This window comes from Sciurus vulgaris (assembly GCF_902686455.1).
Source record: "Sciurus vulgaris genome assembly, contig: HiC_scaffold_177_arrow_ctg1, whole genome shotgun sequence".
Lineage (NCBI taxonomy): Eukaryota > Metazoa > Chordata > Mammalia > Rodentia > Sciuridae > Sciurus > Sciurus vulgaris.
This window is the reverse complement of record NW_027632876.1, coordinates 28,009-47,637: the sequence shown is the minus strand read 5'-3', so window position 1 is coordinate 47,637 and position 19,629 is coordinate 28,009. Positions and strand designations below refer to the sequence as shown.

General features: G+C 35.8%; 1 long non-coding RNA gene across 1 annotated transcript; it reads left to right on the top strand.

Annotated features, from left to right (window-relative positions):
* Positions 1-8,627: 8,627 nt before the first annotated feature.
* Positions 8,628-13,050, top strand: LOC306652309. The gene is made up of 4 exons (XR_013761353.1): positions 8,628-8,806; positions 11,031-11,076; positions 11,587-11,716; positions 13,016-13,050. It is a non-coding gene; the product is annotated as an uncharacterized lncRNA (long non-coding RNA).
* The last annotated feature ends 6,579 nt before the right edge of the window (positions 13,051-19,629 follow it).

The following is a 19,629-nucleotide window of genomic DNA, read 5'->3' as shown; positions in this document are numbered from 1 at the left end:
TGTTTGTAGGAAGGAAGGAATGTTGTGAAACCTTATACTTTTACCTTACCACCACACATAAATAAAACCATCATCTGAATTAAACCACAATGTAAGAGACAGGGGGAGATCTATATCTACCTTCTCTAAGGGCTTGCCTTTAGGGGGGTACCAGGGCTTGCCATTGATAAAATAAGCTAGTCCATATCTAGTAGCTACCGTGGGAGGTGCTTTGTGCTTAGAACTTGGGGAAACATTGTTATCTATAAGTTTCTGTGCCCCAACAGGTTCTGGCTGTGCCAATAAATGCAGTGTTTGATTTTTAACGTAATAAAAACATTTTCCTGCAGTGAGGTTAACATTACAGGGTTTCAACATGTGTTTTGTCTCCATGATGTTTTCCTGGAAATTTGTAGAATTATTCCCATCACCTCTAGCAAGATCCTCAGACTGAAGTGAGTAATATATTATTAGGAAAACTCCACAGAATAACATCCAAGCTAGGGAGGCATACATCTGGCTACAATCCTTTTAGGATGAGTCTCTGCAATCATCCTTGAGTGAACTCTGTCAAGCACTGCAAGGAGAGCCAGGTGCCCCCACACTAAAGCACTTTACATTAAAATGTACATAAAACACTATACATTATGCACAAATTTATAGAAATTCAAGAATACCAGCTACATCAGCACAGTCCCAGAGAAAAAAGTGGTTGGGATTGAGGACTACACATAAAAGACAGCAGAAATTAAAGAATAAGCATTTAGATGCAGCTCTCATGTATTTTGGGATACTGACATGTCTTTTTATAGATTTATGTCATTTATAGATTTATGTCATTTCCTAAAAATAATTTCTAAATTATCTTGTTTTTGGAAATTGTTTCTAAATTTCAAATTTACATTTGTTAACATGCAGAAAAAAACAAATTAAAGTTCCTCAAGTGTGTTGTTTGGAATTAGTATCTTTTTACACTTCTGTGACAATGAATGATATGTGTTTTAGAGACAACTACAGTTGGGAGTTTCTTATATTCAGGGTCCATCAGAACATGTTCAAATGGTGGTTTCTGGAAAGATGAGAGGTGTATGACAGTGTTTAGGCTTTCCTTTGACATGACCTCAAGGACACAAGAACAGCCCAGATAACTAAGTGTTTGAACCCTCCTTTCAGGTGAGTTCCAGGAACTGGGAGATGAGCCTGGGAGTGGGTAGAAATGAACTGGGCGAGGCCCAGAGCCAAGTGCGCTAAAGACTGCATCTGGAGTGAATGATTACAAACCAACAGGTAAATCTCACAGAGAACTTACTATGTCCAGGCATGGTTATGAGTACTTTTCACATGAAAAATCAATTCAATCTTCAAAATGAAGCTATGAGATTATAAGTGATTATAAGTGATTATAAGATTATAAGTGAGGAAAACGAGCCACAGAGAAGTAATTTGCTAAGGATTATTGTATTAGTAAATGTAGGAACTGGCATTGAAATACAGAAGGGCTTGCAGAAGAGTCTATGTTCTTAACCAGTAGGGCCTCCTTGAGGGGAATTGATGGTGGAGGATAGGGATGAATATAACCTGTTCAATATGTTGGGTTCCAGGACACTTGCAGAAGCACTGCAGGGTTGACTTTAATGCCCTGCGGGGAATGCCTGGAAGAATGTGAAGGGTAGGCCAGGGAGAATGAGTTGGGAGAAATCCCTGGAGGTGCCCTTTTCTGGAGTTCTGAGGGTCCTTTCCTCCTTTTATATAACCTGGAGGTTTCAGTCCACTTCACTGCCATAGCCATAGAGAGGATTCCAGAGCAAAAAGCTTGGCAGGACAAGGCAGCATTCTTGAAACGTGATACTCTTTGTTTTGGTGAAGTTGGCAGCCCTTTCTGAATCTCTTTTCTGGATGAATAAAAACCCCAAACATCATGAGCCGGATGTTCAAATGTTTTTAAACTTGTAATTTTGTAAATTGTCTGTTCCTGGCCCCTTCCCCACACTTTCCCCTGGCTGACTGACATGATGTTCTTCAACTCTGTTGACTTTTGAATGAAGAAACTTTTTTTTTCTCAGCAAGGTGATGGCAAAAGGATATTCATGGTGTTGAAGAATTTCAGTTTTCTCACAGACACATAGGATGTGCAGTATATTTGAAATCCTACTCTCCAGGATCTCTCTCTTCTGCTGAGATAATAAAATTGATCAGATGTTTTACGGTTAAATAAACTGCTGTAATAATCTGGCAGCTGCCTGCTGGTTGTGGTTTTTGAAAGCACTTACTCACTCTGGAGTCAACTTTGAACTCAACATTTTAATTGAAAAAGCTAATTGTGGGTTATTGCTCCTGATTTAACATTTGATTTTGTAGATTAGGAAGTACAAGGACTTGTGGAGGAGAGGGGAGAAGAAGAGAAAATATGCAGAAGTGTTGCTGAGCTCATATTCCTGTTTATGTGTGAGTGTTTTCACACACGGCGACATTGTACGCTCACTGTAGAAAATGCACTTGGAACAACAAACCTGTAGGCATCACTCAGAGGCTGGCCTGCAAACTCCTTATTTTTGGCTTATTTGCTTTCTCCGCATTTCACCCCATCTGTGTGTGTGTGTGTGTGTGTGTGTGTGAGAGAGAGAGAGAGAGAGAGAGAGAGAGAGAGAGAGAGAGAAAGATGTGATATGGATATTAGTTTCTTCAATTCAAGTCTGAAATTTCAGGTAAGAATTTTAAGGAATAATGAAAGACTACATTATATGTCTGTTTGGGGGTTTAATCCCTTAAATGTTGGAGATGCTAATGGTAGAGAGTCACTTTTATTAAAGCATATCTCACAGTTTTACTAAAATTCAGCAAGACATAGGGGTTGTTTATATGGTTATCCAAAAGAATAAATGAATTAATGATTCCTTTGGAATCATTAAAATTCTTAATAATGATTAAAAAACAATCCAAATTTTCCAAATTACACCCAAATTTTCCATCCAGAACAATTGGTAACATCCTTAAAATGGTCAGAAAATAATTGTTAGAATTGATTTGAGAAATGTGGGAATTTATTTTTCTGCAGATTTGTCCCCATCTAAGAGCTAAGTTACTTTCAGGTTTACATGAGATACATGTTCTGTATGTTTAAAACATGCATAAGGGTTTGTATGTAGCTTCTCCAGATTTTATGCTCAAAGCTCAACTGGCAACCTATAGTGGGAATTTCCTGTGACTCAGATAAAATGTTGGTAATCTAAAGTAGAGATGAAATGAAAGGCATGAATATATGAATTCAGTAATTTTACAAGACGTTTTAACATACTAGTTAACATCATTTGAAGCTTTATTTTTGGACTTTTTATGGAATGCAGATTTGGCTGATCACAGTTCTATTGATATTTTCATTGACCTCGTAAATATAATTTAATCTCAGCATCAGCTTTCTAATCTGTGAAAATAAGATAAATATCCTTCCCACACACCTTGTGCTCAAAACTCCTCTATTGAAACAATAAACAGGGTTGTAATATATGACTTTGAGTATTGCTCCAGAATCCAATGTTCTCTTTATCAACAACAAAGAGCAGCTGACATTTTTTTGGTATCTCAGTATCAAATTTGAAGATATTATAGTTAATGAAGAAAAGAAACATCTGTGTTGATATTATGAGAATTATTCTGAAATATGGGTATCAGTGAAAATGTCAGCTTCCTGCTACATGATTTCTAAAAGCCATTTTTGTGATCCCAATATTCATACAAGTCCTCAAGTAAAAATGACTCATAAGCAAGGACAAGAAGAGATCTTATAGATGTGAAGACTTCGGTTAAAAATATTTAGTTCTTTTAAAATATTTCAACACGAAATGTATTTATTTATACTTTTTTACTTATGGGTCTCTTTTCTTGGAAAACATATTGGTTTAGAAAATTTAAAAAAAAATGACCTCTGTGGTAAGATTAAAGAAACTTGACTCCCATGGGAACAAAAAGGGATAAAGAAAAAAATCAGAATTTTAAAATAATATTAGTAGCAGATTGTAGAGACAATGGGCTAGCACTTCCCTGATAGCAAATCTTCAGACTTGAAGAAAATAAGAATATTTGGTTACATAATGTTTTTTAAACTATGAAATAAGTGAGGTAAATAGGATTTTCCCCTTTCAATGTCTTAAAATATAGGAAAGATATATTTCAAATGGCAACTCTAGAGTCTGGATTTCAAAACCCAAAATACACTTCTAGCATACTAGCATAGTGGACACTTCAGAATACTGGCTCAAAAAACAGGATGGAATCTTATCTCAGGATACCTCTTACTTTTGACTTTGGGCAAAGTACAAAATTCTGATAAATCTCAATTTTCTAATTCATAAATTTCAGGGGTAACAACAATACTTATCTTATTGAACTATAGTGAAGATTAAGTGCATTACTATTAACCAAGGTTAAGATAAAGATTCCCTATTGTATACTGCTATGATTCCATTATAAAACATTTGTGTTTTTATAAGTAATACTAACTTGAGAATCCTCAAAATTATTACAAAGAAATTATATAAATCAAAACAAAATCATATTTGACTTGAAAAATAAAACTTCCATTCTCAGGAAAGTTAAGAACAATAATTATATTAATGTACAACTTATGTTCAGTTTTATGGATAGACTTTTCTTCAGTTATCTAAGCTTCTAGGAAAACAAAGGGAAAATTGAGAAGAAACAAGTTTTAGGAATTCTTGTACCCCGTCATGATCGAATTCTTAGAATAGGAATACATAGGCAAGAATAACTTTTTGTCTTGGGGTAACTTCTCTTATTTCTATGTGAAATATTTTGATTTTAGACTGATTTTAGTGGAAAATTTGTACCCTTTCAAGAATGGTGAAAGGATCAGAATTATACTAATTTTATAATTACTAATGGCAATAAGGGGTTTGTGGCGGTTAAGCCCACAAACTAGTACTCTACACTAGTACTTTTTCTTTTCTTTTTTTTTTTTTTTTTTTTTTTTTTTTTTTTTGGTGTACAGGCATCTCATCACCGGGTCTCTAATGCTACCTGAATTCCTTAGCACTAAGAAAGTCTGGCTCGTGCGCACGCATGTGTGCGTGCGTGCGTGTGTGTGTGTGTGTGTGTGTGTGTCTGTCTGTCTGTCTTTCTGTCCCTTGAAAAGCCTCAAAGAATGGCTTGCAGGTCAAAAGCTACTACCTGAGGCAGGATCAGGTTCACTGAGAGTGCTAGCCAAAGCAGAGGCAGGACTCTTGCTGTCTCCAGTTACGGGTCCATCTGCTCTCAGCTCTGGTGGAGGTTTGGTTATGAAGACTGTGTTTTGCTTTGCAGACGTCCACTTGAGTCTTATTGAGATAATTTGCTGCACAGAAACTCTGGCTACTGCTCAGGTGAAACAGCTTTCTTTCCATAAGGTTTCACTTTACTGGAGGTGAGATCCAAGAATTGCTTTTTAATGGGAGAAGAAGGATTTCTCCAAGGCTACTTGCTAGGATTTCTTTGTTCAAGGAGCACAGGGCCGCGGGCATGAGCGCGCGGATGGAGGACGCGTGGCCCGCGGGCTCGGAGCTGCGGCGGAAGCGGCCGAGGTGCGGAGGCGGCCGGGGCTGACGCTGCGACCCTTCGCGCCCTTCTCCGGGGCTGCAGCGACTGGAGCTTCTGCTGCGAGAACGAAGAGGTGGACCTGCAGGACCTGCCCAGCGCCACCACGGCCTGCCACCTGGACCCGCGCGTGTTCGTGGACGGCCTGTGCCGGTGAGGGCTGGGTCGGGCGGAGGGCGGACACCTGTTGCCCATAGTAAATGGCGCGGGTAGCAGCGCTGAGGTTGGGCCGCCGGCAGGGCGGGCAGCGACCCTGGGGACTAGCCTCCAAGGGTCCCTGCTCCTGGGGTGGCGCCCCGCGGCCCTGGTTCCCTGAGCGCCTGCCAGCCGCGCGCAGCACTCAGAGGGGCTCCGGAGGCTCCTCTGGGCCAGGGCTCCCGGCTGCTTCCCAGCGACGCCCCTGCTTCTGGTGGTTGCTGGAGGGGAAGAATTAGCACCCCAATTGGCCAGGCAACCCCGGGGTCCCCCTGGGGCGTTAGCCACAGCCCTGCATTTACTCGGTATGGAAGGGGATCACCTCATTCATAGGGAGGGAGAAACACGTTGAGCGGTAGTGTGACTCACTGTCCATAAACACGACAAGGTCTGTGCCTGATTCCAAGAAAAGCCCGTGTTTGGGGGAGGCTCCATGTTGCTCTTTATCCTGCGGTTCTTTGGCCAGTTTTGGTCGAATGGTGTTAGGAGGAAGGGGACCATTTTCAAAACCATTTTATGACTTAATTTTTTAAAAAAGAGTGGTTATGTGCTATTGGAGTAGTGGAAAATAATTTTTTCTCCATCTGGTCAAATACAGGTCAATTTAAGTCTATATGTAGATAGCACAGTAAACATACTTGATATTAGGGAACGCGAAGGTAATTAATGTGTCTTTGATCGACTTCTGTTGTACATCACATTAGTATTTTCCCTACATTGAATTCTGGCCCAATAAACTCTTTTGTCTTGTTCTGTCTAGTCATTTCTTGCATCTCCTTCCCTATCTTTCTGGTTTCTAACTTAATCCTACTTTTTTCTTTCTTTATCCCAACCCTTTTTTACTTAATTTCCCACGAACATTTATTGAGCACTTAGAACAGATTTCCCAATATATTCTCAGTCATTTGGGAATTTCCAGTTTGGTGGTGGTGACTGGTATTGACTATGTTTAATGGTGAATTGATTGAGGAGTAGGACTCAGACTTTATCTTATGGGTATCTTCTGATGAGAATCACTTTATCTTATCTTATTAAGGATGAGAGAAAAAAAATGCTTATAAAAGTGAACTTTTTTACACAATAAAATATGAGTGGGAGGGGCAATTATAAATTAATAATGCCTGAACCATTTGGGAGGTCCTTTGTGTTTAATTTACATTATTGATTCTGAGGAAAAAACTGAATAACTTTAAAGGAAAGATCATTTTAAGAGGAGCAGTTCAAGGAAAATTTTGAAGGAGAAATGGCAAAACATGGCAACTAGAACTTAAGAGTGAGGGGGAGGGTAAAAAGAGGCCACAATGGTGCACAGGTTTGAGTGTGAATTGTAGGCATTGGGAGGCTTCACTCACATTAATAGAAAAGGGTAACTGGTAATGGGAGTGGAAATTGATGAGTTTAGTTACATATGTGTTGACTCTTAAGTGGCAGTAGGACATTCAAATGGGAATATGGACTTATATTCATACTATCATTTGACAATTTTTAGTAGTTTATATTCTCACTTTTTTCTAACATTCTCCTTACATTATGTCTATACTGTATAATCACTGAGGTAATTTTTAAAGATTTTATGTTTGAGGAGACAGATTATCATTGTTCTATGATGTGCATGGTCTTGTATTTTGGTTTGGTTTAAATTAGTTTGGGGTAATAATACACTGGTTATTAAGGAGGAGACATTGTTTTAACATTTGACTTAATGAAGCAGAAATAGAAAGGAAAACATTACATAGAAGTGATATAATTGAGCAACTTGGGAGGCTGAGGCAGGAGAATTGTAAGTTCAAGGCCAGCCTCAGCAACTAGTGAGACCCTGTCTCAAAATAAAATATAATAAAAGGTACTGGGGGACGTAGCTCAGTAGTAAAGCATCTCCCGACACAATCCCCAGCTTCCCCCCACAAATAAGTGATGTAATTGAGTTGAAATGGTAAGTATGCTTTGAGTAATGACCATTTATATAGGGTATTTGCAAAGGTCACTTTGCAATTTTTTATACTGCTTTTGTAAAATACCAAGGGAAAGTAATACAATTAAATATTTAGTGTACAAAATATTAATTGATGCTTTTTATGAATAACATTTCTTAAAATTGTAATAACAATACAATAACATTTAAAGGGCACTGAGATGTTAAGGAAATTATTTAATAGTTTTTCTGACCCTTCTACCTACCCAATGTTGAAAGTTTGGGGTGTGTGCTTTCAGACTTTTGGTTCATTATATAAATTTTTTAAATATTTACTTATATATTTTGAGAAATATTTTTATAAGAATGGGATCCAGCTTTACATGCTACTTACATTTTTAATTTATAAATATGTCATGGACTTCTTTTCATTATCAAAACACATGTACCTAATTCATTCTTTTAATGGTTGCCTCATAATCCAGTATTCAACAATTTTATGTTGAGAAGTGTTAATTTATGTAGTTTTTAATGTAGTCTCAGTTTTTTAAAATATAAGGCACTTTTTATTTTCTACCCAGCAATTAATAGATATTTTTGAATACTTAAAATTTAAAAAATAAGACATGTATACAGTTTCATTGTACAGTCTATAAAAAATGTGAGCATTTTGCAAACATTTTGTTACTGATTGTGTTAATGCTCATAATCATGTGGTTCAACACTGCTTTAAATAATTTGTTTTTCATATTGGAGGCAGTTGTGTAAGTATTAAGTATTTTGGCTATTGAATTTTGTGCAGTATCTTTAGTTATATCCAACTTTTAATGACTCTGCTTTGTATTCTTTTTTCTCCCAGAAAAAAAAAATAAAGAAAACTGCTTTATGATTTCATAACTGCAACTTTTTTTTAACTCCAACAACTTCAATGAAGATCTTAGTATAAGGAAGAAAAGAATTTTCAGATACCCTTCAAAAAAATCATCAGAAGATGAAAGAAGTCAATTGCATTCCAGAAATAAACACTTTTTATCATACCCAAGATATGTGGAAGTTAGAGTTACAGCTGATGCTAAAATGGTTCATCATCATGGACAGAATTTGCAGCACTATGTACTAATCCTAATGTCAATTGTAAGTAACTTCATATTACTTTTATATTGCCTAAAATGCTTAACTTATTTTTTACATAATTAAAAAAAGTTTTTTCCAAAACTCTGCATGTTAAGAATTGTATCTAGAAATTAGACTTCACTGAAGTTTAGTTTAGATAGATGTATACCGGGAATACTATTCTGTTACTTGCACACTTTAAAAACATTTGAAAATGTGTGAAACCATTTATAGAAAATGCTTTAATTGCTCTTTACTGAATCCAGGCATTGCTTCTGCCTCTGGTGACAGGGAATATCTTGTCACATTGATCTTTGAATCTGAATTTTAAAACTTCACCTTATTTAAGTACAGAGGGGAGAGTGTGTTATTTTCACTGCTGCTACACTCCCTAAATCAGAAATTTGGACATGTGATATTTTAAGTTATAAATATATTTGCAGGGATGAAGGGATAGATTATTGCCAGTAGAGCTATCTTAACAAACTTGGAATAAGGATCACAATAGCAGTAAGAGTCTTTGATTTGATGTTAATTTCTTGATGAGCAGTATTGGTGCCATTGTTCACAGATTGTGTAGTTCTAGTGGTAGTGAAAGAGCGCTGGTTCTCTGTGAGTGGCAGATCCTGATAGCACATATATATGTGTTATGTACACACAGAAACACACACTTGTCATACTTCCTGAGACATTCTTCAGTTTAGACCATTACTTTAGAGTTATTACTAAAAGCCCTGCCTTTCATTCTCATGCTACCACTAGAGCCAAAGGCATTACTGCAGGTAAAGATTACAAGCCTGTAAGTATTTGTGGCTGCACCATTTCAATAGTAATGGTTCTGGAATGTGTATTTATGCCCATGCTGACCCTGAAGTGTCAGCAGCTCCAGAGATGCTTTTGGCCCTGGTTCTGATAGTGGTATCTTTGGCACAAGAGGTACTGCCCACAATTGTGTAGAAGTTTTGGCTGATGGAATGAGGGTCCTGCTTTTACCAAACTGTACGTTCTACAAAGTCAGGGGACCATGTCTTCTTTCTTAACTCTTCCAAACATGGCAAGAAGTATATGCTGACATTTATTTATTAAACAATGAGAGAATAAGTAGCATTCCCTGGAATAGTTAGCTGTCATTGCTTGGGCAGTAGCCTATGAGAAGGTGATCAAGGTTAGAAAGTTATGTCTCATTCATTTTATTATCTTCTTTATTCCTTATCAACCCTCCCTTCCTTTCATTCTCCTTTGTCTGATACAATGAAATTCTATTCTCCCCTCCCTGCTTATTGTGTGTTAGAATTCACATATCAGAAAGAACATTTGGCCTTTGATTTTGGGGGATTGGATTATTTCACTTAGCATGATAGTTTCCACTTTCATTGGCAATACCAGAATTTCATTATTCTTTATGTTGGAGTAGTATTTCATTGTGTGTGTGTGTTCATCTGTTGAAGGACACTTAGGTTGGTTAGCCTCTTTCTTTGAGGAATATAAGAAGTGAATATAAATTTGGGAACTGGATAACACCTTAATATAAATCATAAACTGAGCCCATCCAGAATGCTTGCTTGATCTGCATCTGTCAGTCTTGAAGAACTGAAGATTAAATTCTGACGTATATATGGCCTCTTCTACAGCTATTTATATAATTCTAGATAAATCTACCTCCATGTATTCCAGTAGTGTTAAATGTTAAAAATAATCAGAATTGAAAATATACAACTATGGAAAAATATTTAAAACTACCAAAAAAGGATATGCTAAATTTACAATTTTATGGAATATCGTGATCATGTAAACTGTAGATATGACCCAGAATAAAGTGAATTTCTTAGTGAATCATTCCTAACAGTAGTTTCCAAACTCTAATACACATTCAGATTACTTAGGAATTTGTTTAAAAGAGTTCCGAGAGTTTACATTTCTTAGCAGTTCTAGGTGCTGTGGATGCTGCCAATACATGGACCAATTCTCAGTAGCAAGGTTTAGCATACTGATTCTCAAACTTTGCTCCACAATGGAATCATTAATATACTGGGGAATTAGAAGATGCTGATGCCTATTTCACAGTCATAGAGATTCTAATTTAATTGATATAGAATGTGGCCTGAGCATGAGAATCTGTAAAATTCTCTAAGAGATTCTACCTGTGCAGCTGAATTGGAGAATAGACGCTCTAAGACTGGTTTCTATTTGTTTTGAGAAGAAATATTCTTTTTAGATGTCTAATCCTACATTTTTTTACCTGCAGGTTGCAGCAATCTACAAGGACTCAAGTTTTGGAAATCTTATAAACAGTAATTGTAAAATTAATCATAATTCACAATGAACAGATAAGGGACAGATCTAAAATTGTATTTGTGGTAGTCTTTATTAGGGTTATATGTAGATCATAAAACACTTATTAGAAATTGGAAATTTCTAAAAGTTTACTTTAAAAACAATTTGAAGACGAGTGATATTAACCTTTTCTATTGTGATTAATGGAAATAAAATGTGATAAAAACAGTGTTTGAGCTAAGGAAGTAACCAAAATCAATAAACAATTCATTTAACAATTGTAATGTGGAAGGATTTTAAATATGTTAATTTTTAAAGTTATTTTGTCTAATTAGATTCCATTTTGATCACAATGTTTTAGATGTTGCTAAAATATATTTAAGTAAAACTGCAAAGGAGAAATACTGCCACCCTTCATTTGAAAATACTTGTTTAATAAATTGTATGGGTGCCAATAAACTCAGGAGGAGGAGAGGGAGAACATAAATTTTTTGACATCATATTGAATTTCCTACTATCTTGTACAGGAAGGACCAGTTACCAGTTTTAATGCTGCTACCACATTATGCACCTTTTGTTTATGGCAGCAAACTCAGAATGTTCTTGATGATGCTCATCCTTCCCTCCATGATACCGCTGTCCTTATCACCAGGTACAGTTTGGGAAATAAAGTCTTCCACTGCAATTCTTTACTCTCTTTCCTGCATGATGACTGGTACTTCTCATTACCTTAAATCTTATCAGTAATTTGTTCCCTGGGATATAGTGCAATCATTATCTTTTCTTTCACACTAGAATACTAGGTAGTTCCTAAGGAAATGGAGCAATGTCAGGTTACTGATAATAGTTTGGTCTAAACAAAAAAAAAGCCTTCTTACATGGATGAGAAAATAAGAGAATTAGGAATACTATCTGGAAGTTAACAATTATGGAACCAGGGTAGGTTTTATTTGTTCCTGTATTGATGTTTCATTTGTTTGGGGGAAGAGTGTCTAAATTTATTTGATTGTCCCCTTTTTGGACTACCTGTACCCTTTCTTTCTATCTTTCTATCTGTTCATCTATCCGTGAATCCACCATCTGTTCCTTGTTTTGATGTTCACTGCATATCATAATTACCAGACTACATTTGCTAGGGTTGTTCCTAATTCTATTTATATATAATAAAAATAGGTTCTGCTATTATAAAATTGGTTTCCATTTTATGAGCACGAATGTGCAGTGCTAAATCAAATTTTGTATCAACAATACTAATACTACCAAAACATACAGATCCTAGGTTTGTTATTTCGCTGGTTGGTTGGTTTACCAGTGAAACCCTTCACCAGGGAGTCAGCCTCAAGAAAATGTCTACTTTTCTAGAGTCTTGAAGGGAAAACCTTTACCTAATGTAAAATAGCTGACATGTATCCCATGTACTTTATTTCTTTTAAAACTAAAACAGAATTGACTTAAATTACACACAGTGCTCTATCATAGTCCATGATATTAAGCTGCAGAGATTAGAGATTACAGATTTAAGTGAGAAAGAATGGCCATGAGAAAGAACACAGTAAAGAGACAAGAGAACTTTCAAATTGAATGGTCAGGGACTAAATAATGCATAAGCAAAAAATTTTAAGCAACATGGTAACATTGAGCATCATTATTTTGCATAACTGAAGCACTTAAAAAGATTGAATTCTTTAGAAGAGGGTCAGTAATGTTATATATACTGTGTAAAGACAGAAATGTGAACTGTCTAGTCAGAAAGTTTTTCTTGAACTTGGTTAAAGCTTTCAACTGTTTTCCAATATGTTTTTATAGAGCATGCTTTTTGATATTTACAAATGGTGCATTCAATTTTTTGAGGTATATTTGATGTTAACTGTGGTAATAGTTTTTATTTTTGTTTTGGTTAGTTGTGAAAGAATTTTCTGAAAATATTTTAAAATGTATGTTTTATTTTAAGGGAAGACATTGTGGAGCTAGATAGAAATGTGACACATTAGGTAAGTTTTAGAAGTTAAGCTTAGCTTATATAATTGTTTAGTGAATTAAAATGATATTTGGGTTGTTTTCCTTTTGTTTGAAATTTCAGTCATGATTAGTTGTATTAATAAATTATTATACTTATCACTGTTATTTAATTCCACCTCTGTAATCTTATGGAATAACAAGTACTACTAATTGCCAATTACTAAAGATAGCTGCTGAAGGAATTTGATATACATAATTTAAAGTGTTTTATTATATATTATTTGGTGCATGAGAAGCATAATAACCTACATACCAATTAAAACAAAAATATACAATGGTTAGCCGTAAATCCATCACCAGATTTAATAGTTAGAATTTGCTTGGTACTATTATATACCTTCTGCTCAATCCTTATTTGATTTCTCTGCTTTTGTCCTAGATGTGGCTAATGCCATGAATGTTACAATTATCAATTCTTTCCATCTTTTGAAAAATAGTAATATTACGTATGTTTATGTTTCTAAACAAGAAATAATTGCTTTTGATTCTTTTTAAGATTCATAGCCATAGTTTTTGCATTTTCACTAATGTAAAATATTTCATCCACATTTATATATCTGTATTCTATAGGTGGGTATGCAGGTTAATTATAGTTTGTTGTTGTTGTTGTTGTTGTTGTTATGAATCTTGCTGTAAGAGCTAGAGTATATTCCTATCATTAGAATTGCAATGTTACTTTTGTGTGCAGTTTGAGCATCCATTATTCAAAATGCTCCCAAATCTGAAACTTTTGAGTGACTACATGACATTCATAAGGTTTCAAACTTTGAAGCCTTTTAGAATTTGGATTTTGAGTCAGAAATTATTAACTAGTAAATTCTGTGCAAATATTCCAAAATCTGAAAACTTTTGAAATCTGGAACATTGTGTGTTCTAAGCATTTTGGATAAAGAATACTCATCCTGGAATCAACTCTGTAGATACAGCAAATTATTTTCAAAAGTGGTCATACCAATTTACATCTTTTTCAGTAGAATATAAGCATCAATTTGTATCCTGTCAATATAGATTACCTTCAGATTTCTCATTTTTGCTAATCTAAGTATAATGTATATCACAAAATCATAATTTTCATTCTCTGATTGTTAATGAGTTTGAGCATTGGTTTCATTTATTTATTGGCAATTGATTTTACTTCCTATTAGGAATGAAATAAGTGAAAGAAATACCACACACTTTTTGTGCTAGGGCATCGTTTTCTTTCTGTTTCTCAGTTATTTTTTTCACTTCTTGATACTAAACCTTTTGTGTTTCATATGTATTGCAAATGTCTTTTAACAATCATGGCTTTTTATTTTGTGTGCAAAAATAAATTTATTTAGTTCAATTTATAAAATCTCTCTCTTGTGGTTAGCACATTCGTATCTAAGAAACACTTTCATAAAACTTTTAGAACCAGCATGTGAAATCCTCATAAAACATTTATCTGTTCATTTAATTAAGACTTAAAAAAATGTCAGTATATTATTTCTTCAAAATCTTGTATTGAAAATAATTATGTCTGATAATACAGTTAATACCCCAACTTTCTCCTGTTGGATGTTTGATAGATCCAAGTTCTTTCTGCCAATTTATCTTTTTTTTCTTTTTGGTACTAGGGAATTAACCCCAGGGGCACTTAACACTGCTGATCCCCTGATCTCTTTTTACATTTTATTTAGACATCGCCTTGCACCTGCCATGCCTCCAGTTGACCCAGAAATGATAAAAGGGGTATTCAGTCTACATAGGTTGAATATTCTTAATCTGCTCAAAAGGTTTCAGATTCCCAAGCATTTTGGATTTCAGATTTTCACATTAGGAATGCTTAACCCTATGCAAATATTCCAAATCTCAAAAGTCTGAAATCTGCTACCTCTGGTCCCAAGCATTTATATGCCAGATAAGCAACCTAGATTGCTGTCTTTTTCAGCCAAGTTATCCTAATCTTTTGCATACAGTCAAGATATGAAATTAGAAGTGTAGAGGCTGCATTGGTAAGCAGGTACAACTACTGAGGTCAGGATGATTAATTACTTTGCAGAGGAGCATTCAGGGTTTCTCTTAGAGCCTGTTTTGTGAGACTTTGTTTTGCCAGACGTTCTTGGCTCATTGTGGTGAGTGTGTGCATGTTTTGCTGTTCAATTATCATCTATGAAATATTGGTGACAGACTTTTTTCCACTTTCTGTGACCATCAAAGAAGATGGATGCCAGAGTTTGATCAAAGTCAATTCAAGGAAGAGGAGGAATAGGGATCTGGACCTAATGGGACAACAGAGGAAGATGGAATTCCTTCAAAAGTGCTGTGCTGTACAGTTGTAAGTAGAGATTTCTTTATGAAACACTTAACCTGGCAAGTAGAGGGTAGAAACTATATACATTAGTAATGTTAATGTTATATATCTACTTAAATAATGGAAAGAAAGAACAGTAAGTGTGAACAATAAGGATATTTCAGTTTTTGGAAATCTTAGGTTTTCTTACCAAATTATGACTCATAGCTCAGTTGTAGGAACTTTACATTGGAAAAAGCATGTTAGGAAATTTTGGAGGCTTCGTGTGTATTAGGCTGAATATCAAATCCATACTAACAAAATATGAAAATTGGGGCTCAAGGTAGTGGCTTGATCTTATTCGTGTTTGGTATTCTGTGTCTCACTGTCTTTTCTCCCTGTATCATCGCACCAGTCTTACCAGTTGTATCTTAGAAGAAAATCTTTTCCATTACTGTCTACTTGATGCTCCTTTACTCTGGGACAGTTATTATATTTTTTATCTACTGTCAAACCTTAAATAAAAGTTCCCATTCCAAATTGCCTGTCCTGTCTCAACGTTGTATCTTTTTAATACTTCCCCTAAAAAAGCATGTCAAGCTGGGCATGGTGGCACATGCCTGTAATCCCAGCAACTCAGGAGAATGAGGTGGGGAAATCTCAAGTCAAGGCTAGCCTGAGGAACATAATGAAACCCTAAGCAATTTAGCACAACCCTGTCTCAAAATAAAAAAATAAAGGGGGCTGAGGATGTGACTCAGTGATCGAGCACCCCTGGGTTCAATTCTTGGTACACCCTCCTCCAAAATAAAAGCTTGTCAAAGAATACTTTCATACATGCACACACAGAACACATGCAATGGAAGTTACTATTGATATACAATGTTGAAATCCAAGTTTCAAAGTTTTAGTGAAATATTTATATATTTCTGTGTTTTCTTTACCTGTATTGAGCACCAGCAATCGAACAAACTTGCAGCTTCTACTGGTTGATTCTGGAGCTTTGTGTCCCTAAGGAAAAAAAAAAAAATTCTTTTCTGTGACAATTAACAGTTGTTCCAAATCCAGGACTTTATCTTAGCAACAAGAACAACTAGACTCTACAAATAGGAGGCATATACCTCCAGGCCTGATATTGATATTGTCAGAGACAAGTGTATTGGTTTCCCATTGCTGCTATAGAAATTACAACTAAATAGTATAAATAGTATTACCTTTTGCTTCTGGAGGTCAGAAGTCTGTGTTGGCAACATTAGAGGTTCTAGGGAAGAATTCCTTGAGGTTTTTTTTTTTTTTTTTTTAAGCTTCACATGACTTCTGCTCCTGTCATTGCATCTCCTTTTCTGGTTTTGATTCTCCCTACCTCCTCTTTTCTCTCATAAGACTCTTGTGGGGGCTGAAGTTGTGGCTCAGTGGTAGAGCACTTGTCTCACACATGTGTGAGGCACTGGGTTTGATTCTCAGCACCTCATATAAATAAATGAATAAAATAAAGGTCCATCAACAGCTAAAAATATTTTTAAAAAAAGACTCTTGTGATTATATTGTGTACATCCAAATTAACCAGAAACATCTTCTACTCTAGTTCCTTAAATGCCTGTGGCTCACTTTGTTCATTCCCCAACTCTTGCCAGGCCCTCTGTCCCTGTGGTTTAAACAGAGGCCTGTAACCTCAGACTTGAACTTTGAATAAAGTTTGAATTGTCCCCATCCAGATATAAAGAACATCTTTGAGGAGAACATGAGGATTTGATTAGAAAATGTGTTGAAGAGGCTGGAGGGCTATGTACCAAAAAATGTACTTTCATTCTTATGTAGTGTATAAAACCAGTGAAGAACTTTGGGGTTGATTGGAAATATTGGAATTCTATAGCATAGAATGTGAACTCTTCTCAAATGGAAACATAAAATACCTTAATTGTAATACAAGAATCTAACTTAAAAATCAAACACATCTAAAAGCAGAATCAGGTAGGTGTGTATTTTCTGCTCCACTAGAGATCACAATTCTTAACCAGTCTTATATAAATGAACTCCAAAGACCATACCATATTGGAGCTCTAGTTAAAAAACAATATTTTCATAGCACCAACAAGGAACAATATAACTATTAAGTCACATTCTTATATTCTGTCCAGTGTATTTATTTTGGACATCAAATTTTCTAAAAAATCCCCAAGATCATTGTATAAAATGTGCTTCTAATACAGTAACTCTCAATCTTCAGAAAGGAAAATAACATATAGCAAAAAACAGTATGGCAATGTTTGTAAGAGAAAAGAGCTCCTTTTAGGAGATAGTGCTTGTCTTAGTCCCTTCCTGCTGCTGTAACAAAACACCATAGACTGGGTAATTTATAAATAACAGAAATTTATTTCTCAATGCTTTGGAGGTTGGGTTAAAGATCAAGGACCAATATCAACATGCTAGCAGAGGTGGTATCTAGCAAAGACACAATCTGTCTAAAGGGGTTGAACCCTGTGCCCTCATAGATGAGACAAAATAGCAGAACATGTTTCGCTTAAAATACTTTGTAGAGGTACTAATCCATTCATTCTCCTCATGACTGAATTACCTTCAAAAGGTCCACCTTCTTTTTTCGTAATTTATTTTTATTGTAAACAAATCGGATATATGTTTTTTTCTGTTTGTACATGGAGTAACGGCATACCATTTGTATAATCATACATTTACATTGGGGAATTGTGTTTGATTCATTCTATTATTTTTTCCTTCCCCCACCCCACTCACCCCTCTTTTCCCTCTATACAGTCCCTCCTTCCTCCCTTCTTGCCACCCTCCCACCCCCCATTATGTCTCATCATCCACTTATTAGCGAGATCATTCGTCCTCTAGTTTTTTCAGACTGGCTTATCTCACTTAGCATGATCTTCTCCAATTTCATCCATTTGCCTGCAAATGCCATAATTTTTTAAAATTCATTTTTATTGTAAAAAAGTGGGATACATCTTGTTTCTCTGTACATGAAGTAGAGGCATACCATTTCTGTAATCATACATTTACCTAGGATAAGAGTTTTTGATTCATTCTGTTATTTTTTTCTCCCACCCACCCCTCCCACCCCTCTTGTCCCTCTATAGAGTTCCTCCTTCCTCCATTCCTGCCAACTTCCCACCTCCTATATGTGTCATCATCCACTTATCAGTGAGATCATTTGTCCTTTGGTTTTTTGAGATTGGCTTATCTCACTTAGCATGATTTTCTCCAACTGCATCCATTTGCCGGCAAATGCCATAATTTTATTATTCTTTATGGCTGAGTAATATTCCATTGTATATATATACCAAAGTTTCTTTATCCATTCATCAATTGAGGGGCATCTAGGTTGGTTCCACAGTCTGGCTATTGTGAATGAGCACCTATGAACATTGATGTGGCTGTATCTCTGTAGTAGGCTGATTTTAAGTCCTTTGGGTATAGGCCGAGGAGTGGGATAGCTGGGTCAAATGGTGGTTCCATTCCAAGCTTTCTAAGGAATCTTCACACTGCTTTCCAGAGTGGTTGCACTAATTTGCAACTCCACCAGCAATGTATGAGTGTACCTTTTTCCCCACATCCTTGCCAACACCTATTGTTGTTTGTATTCTTGATAATCGCCATTCTAATGGGGGTGAGATGGAATCTTAGGGTACTTTTGATTTGCATTTCTCTTATTACTAGAGATGTAGAATATTTTTCATATATCTGTTGATTGCTTGTAGATCTTTCTTCTGTGAAGTGTCTGTTCATTTCCTTAGCCCATTTGTTCATTGGATTATTTGTATTCTTGGTGTAGAGTTTTTTGAGATCTTTATATATTCTGGAAATTAGTGCTCTGTCTGAAGTATAAGTGGCAAAGATTTTCTCCCACTCTGTAGGTTCTCTTTTCACAATGCTGATAGTTTTTTTCTAAGAGAAACTTTTAGTTTGAATCTATCCTAGTTATTGATTCTTGCTTTTATTTCTTTTGCTATGGGAGTCCTGTTAAGGAAGTCTGATCCTAAGCTGACATGTTGAATATTTGGACCTACTTTTTCTTCTATAAGATGCAGAGGCTCTCATCTAATTCCAAGGTCCATGGTCCATTTGAGGTGAGTTTTGTTCAGGGTGAGAGAAAAAGGGGTTTAGTTTCATTCTGCTGCATATGGATTTCCAGATTTCCCAGCACCATTTGTTAAAGAGGCTATCTTTTCTCCATTGCATATTTTGGCACCTTTGTCTAGTATGAGAAAATTGTATTTATTTGGGTTTGTGTCCATGTCTGCTATTCTGTACCATTGATCTACCTGTTTATTTT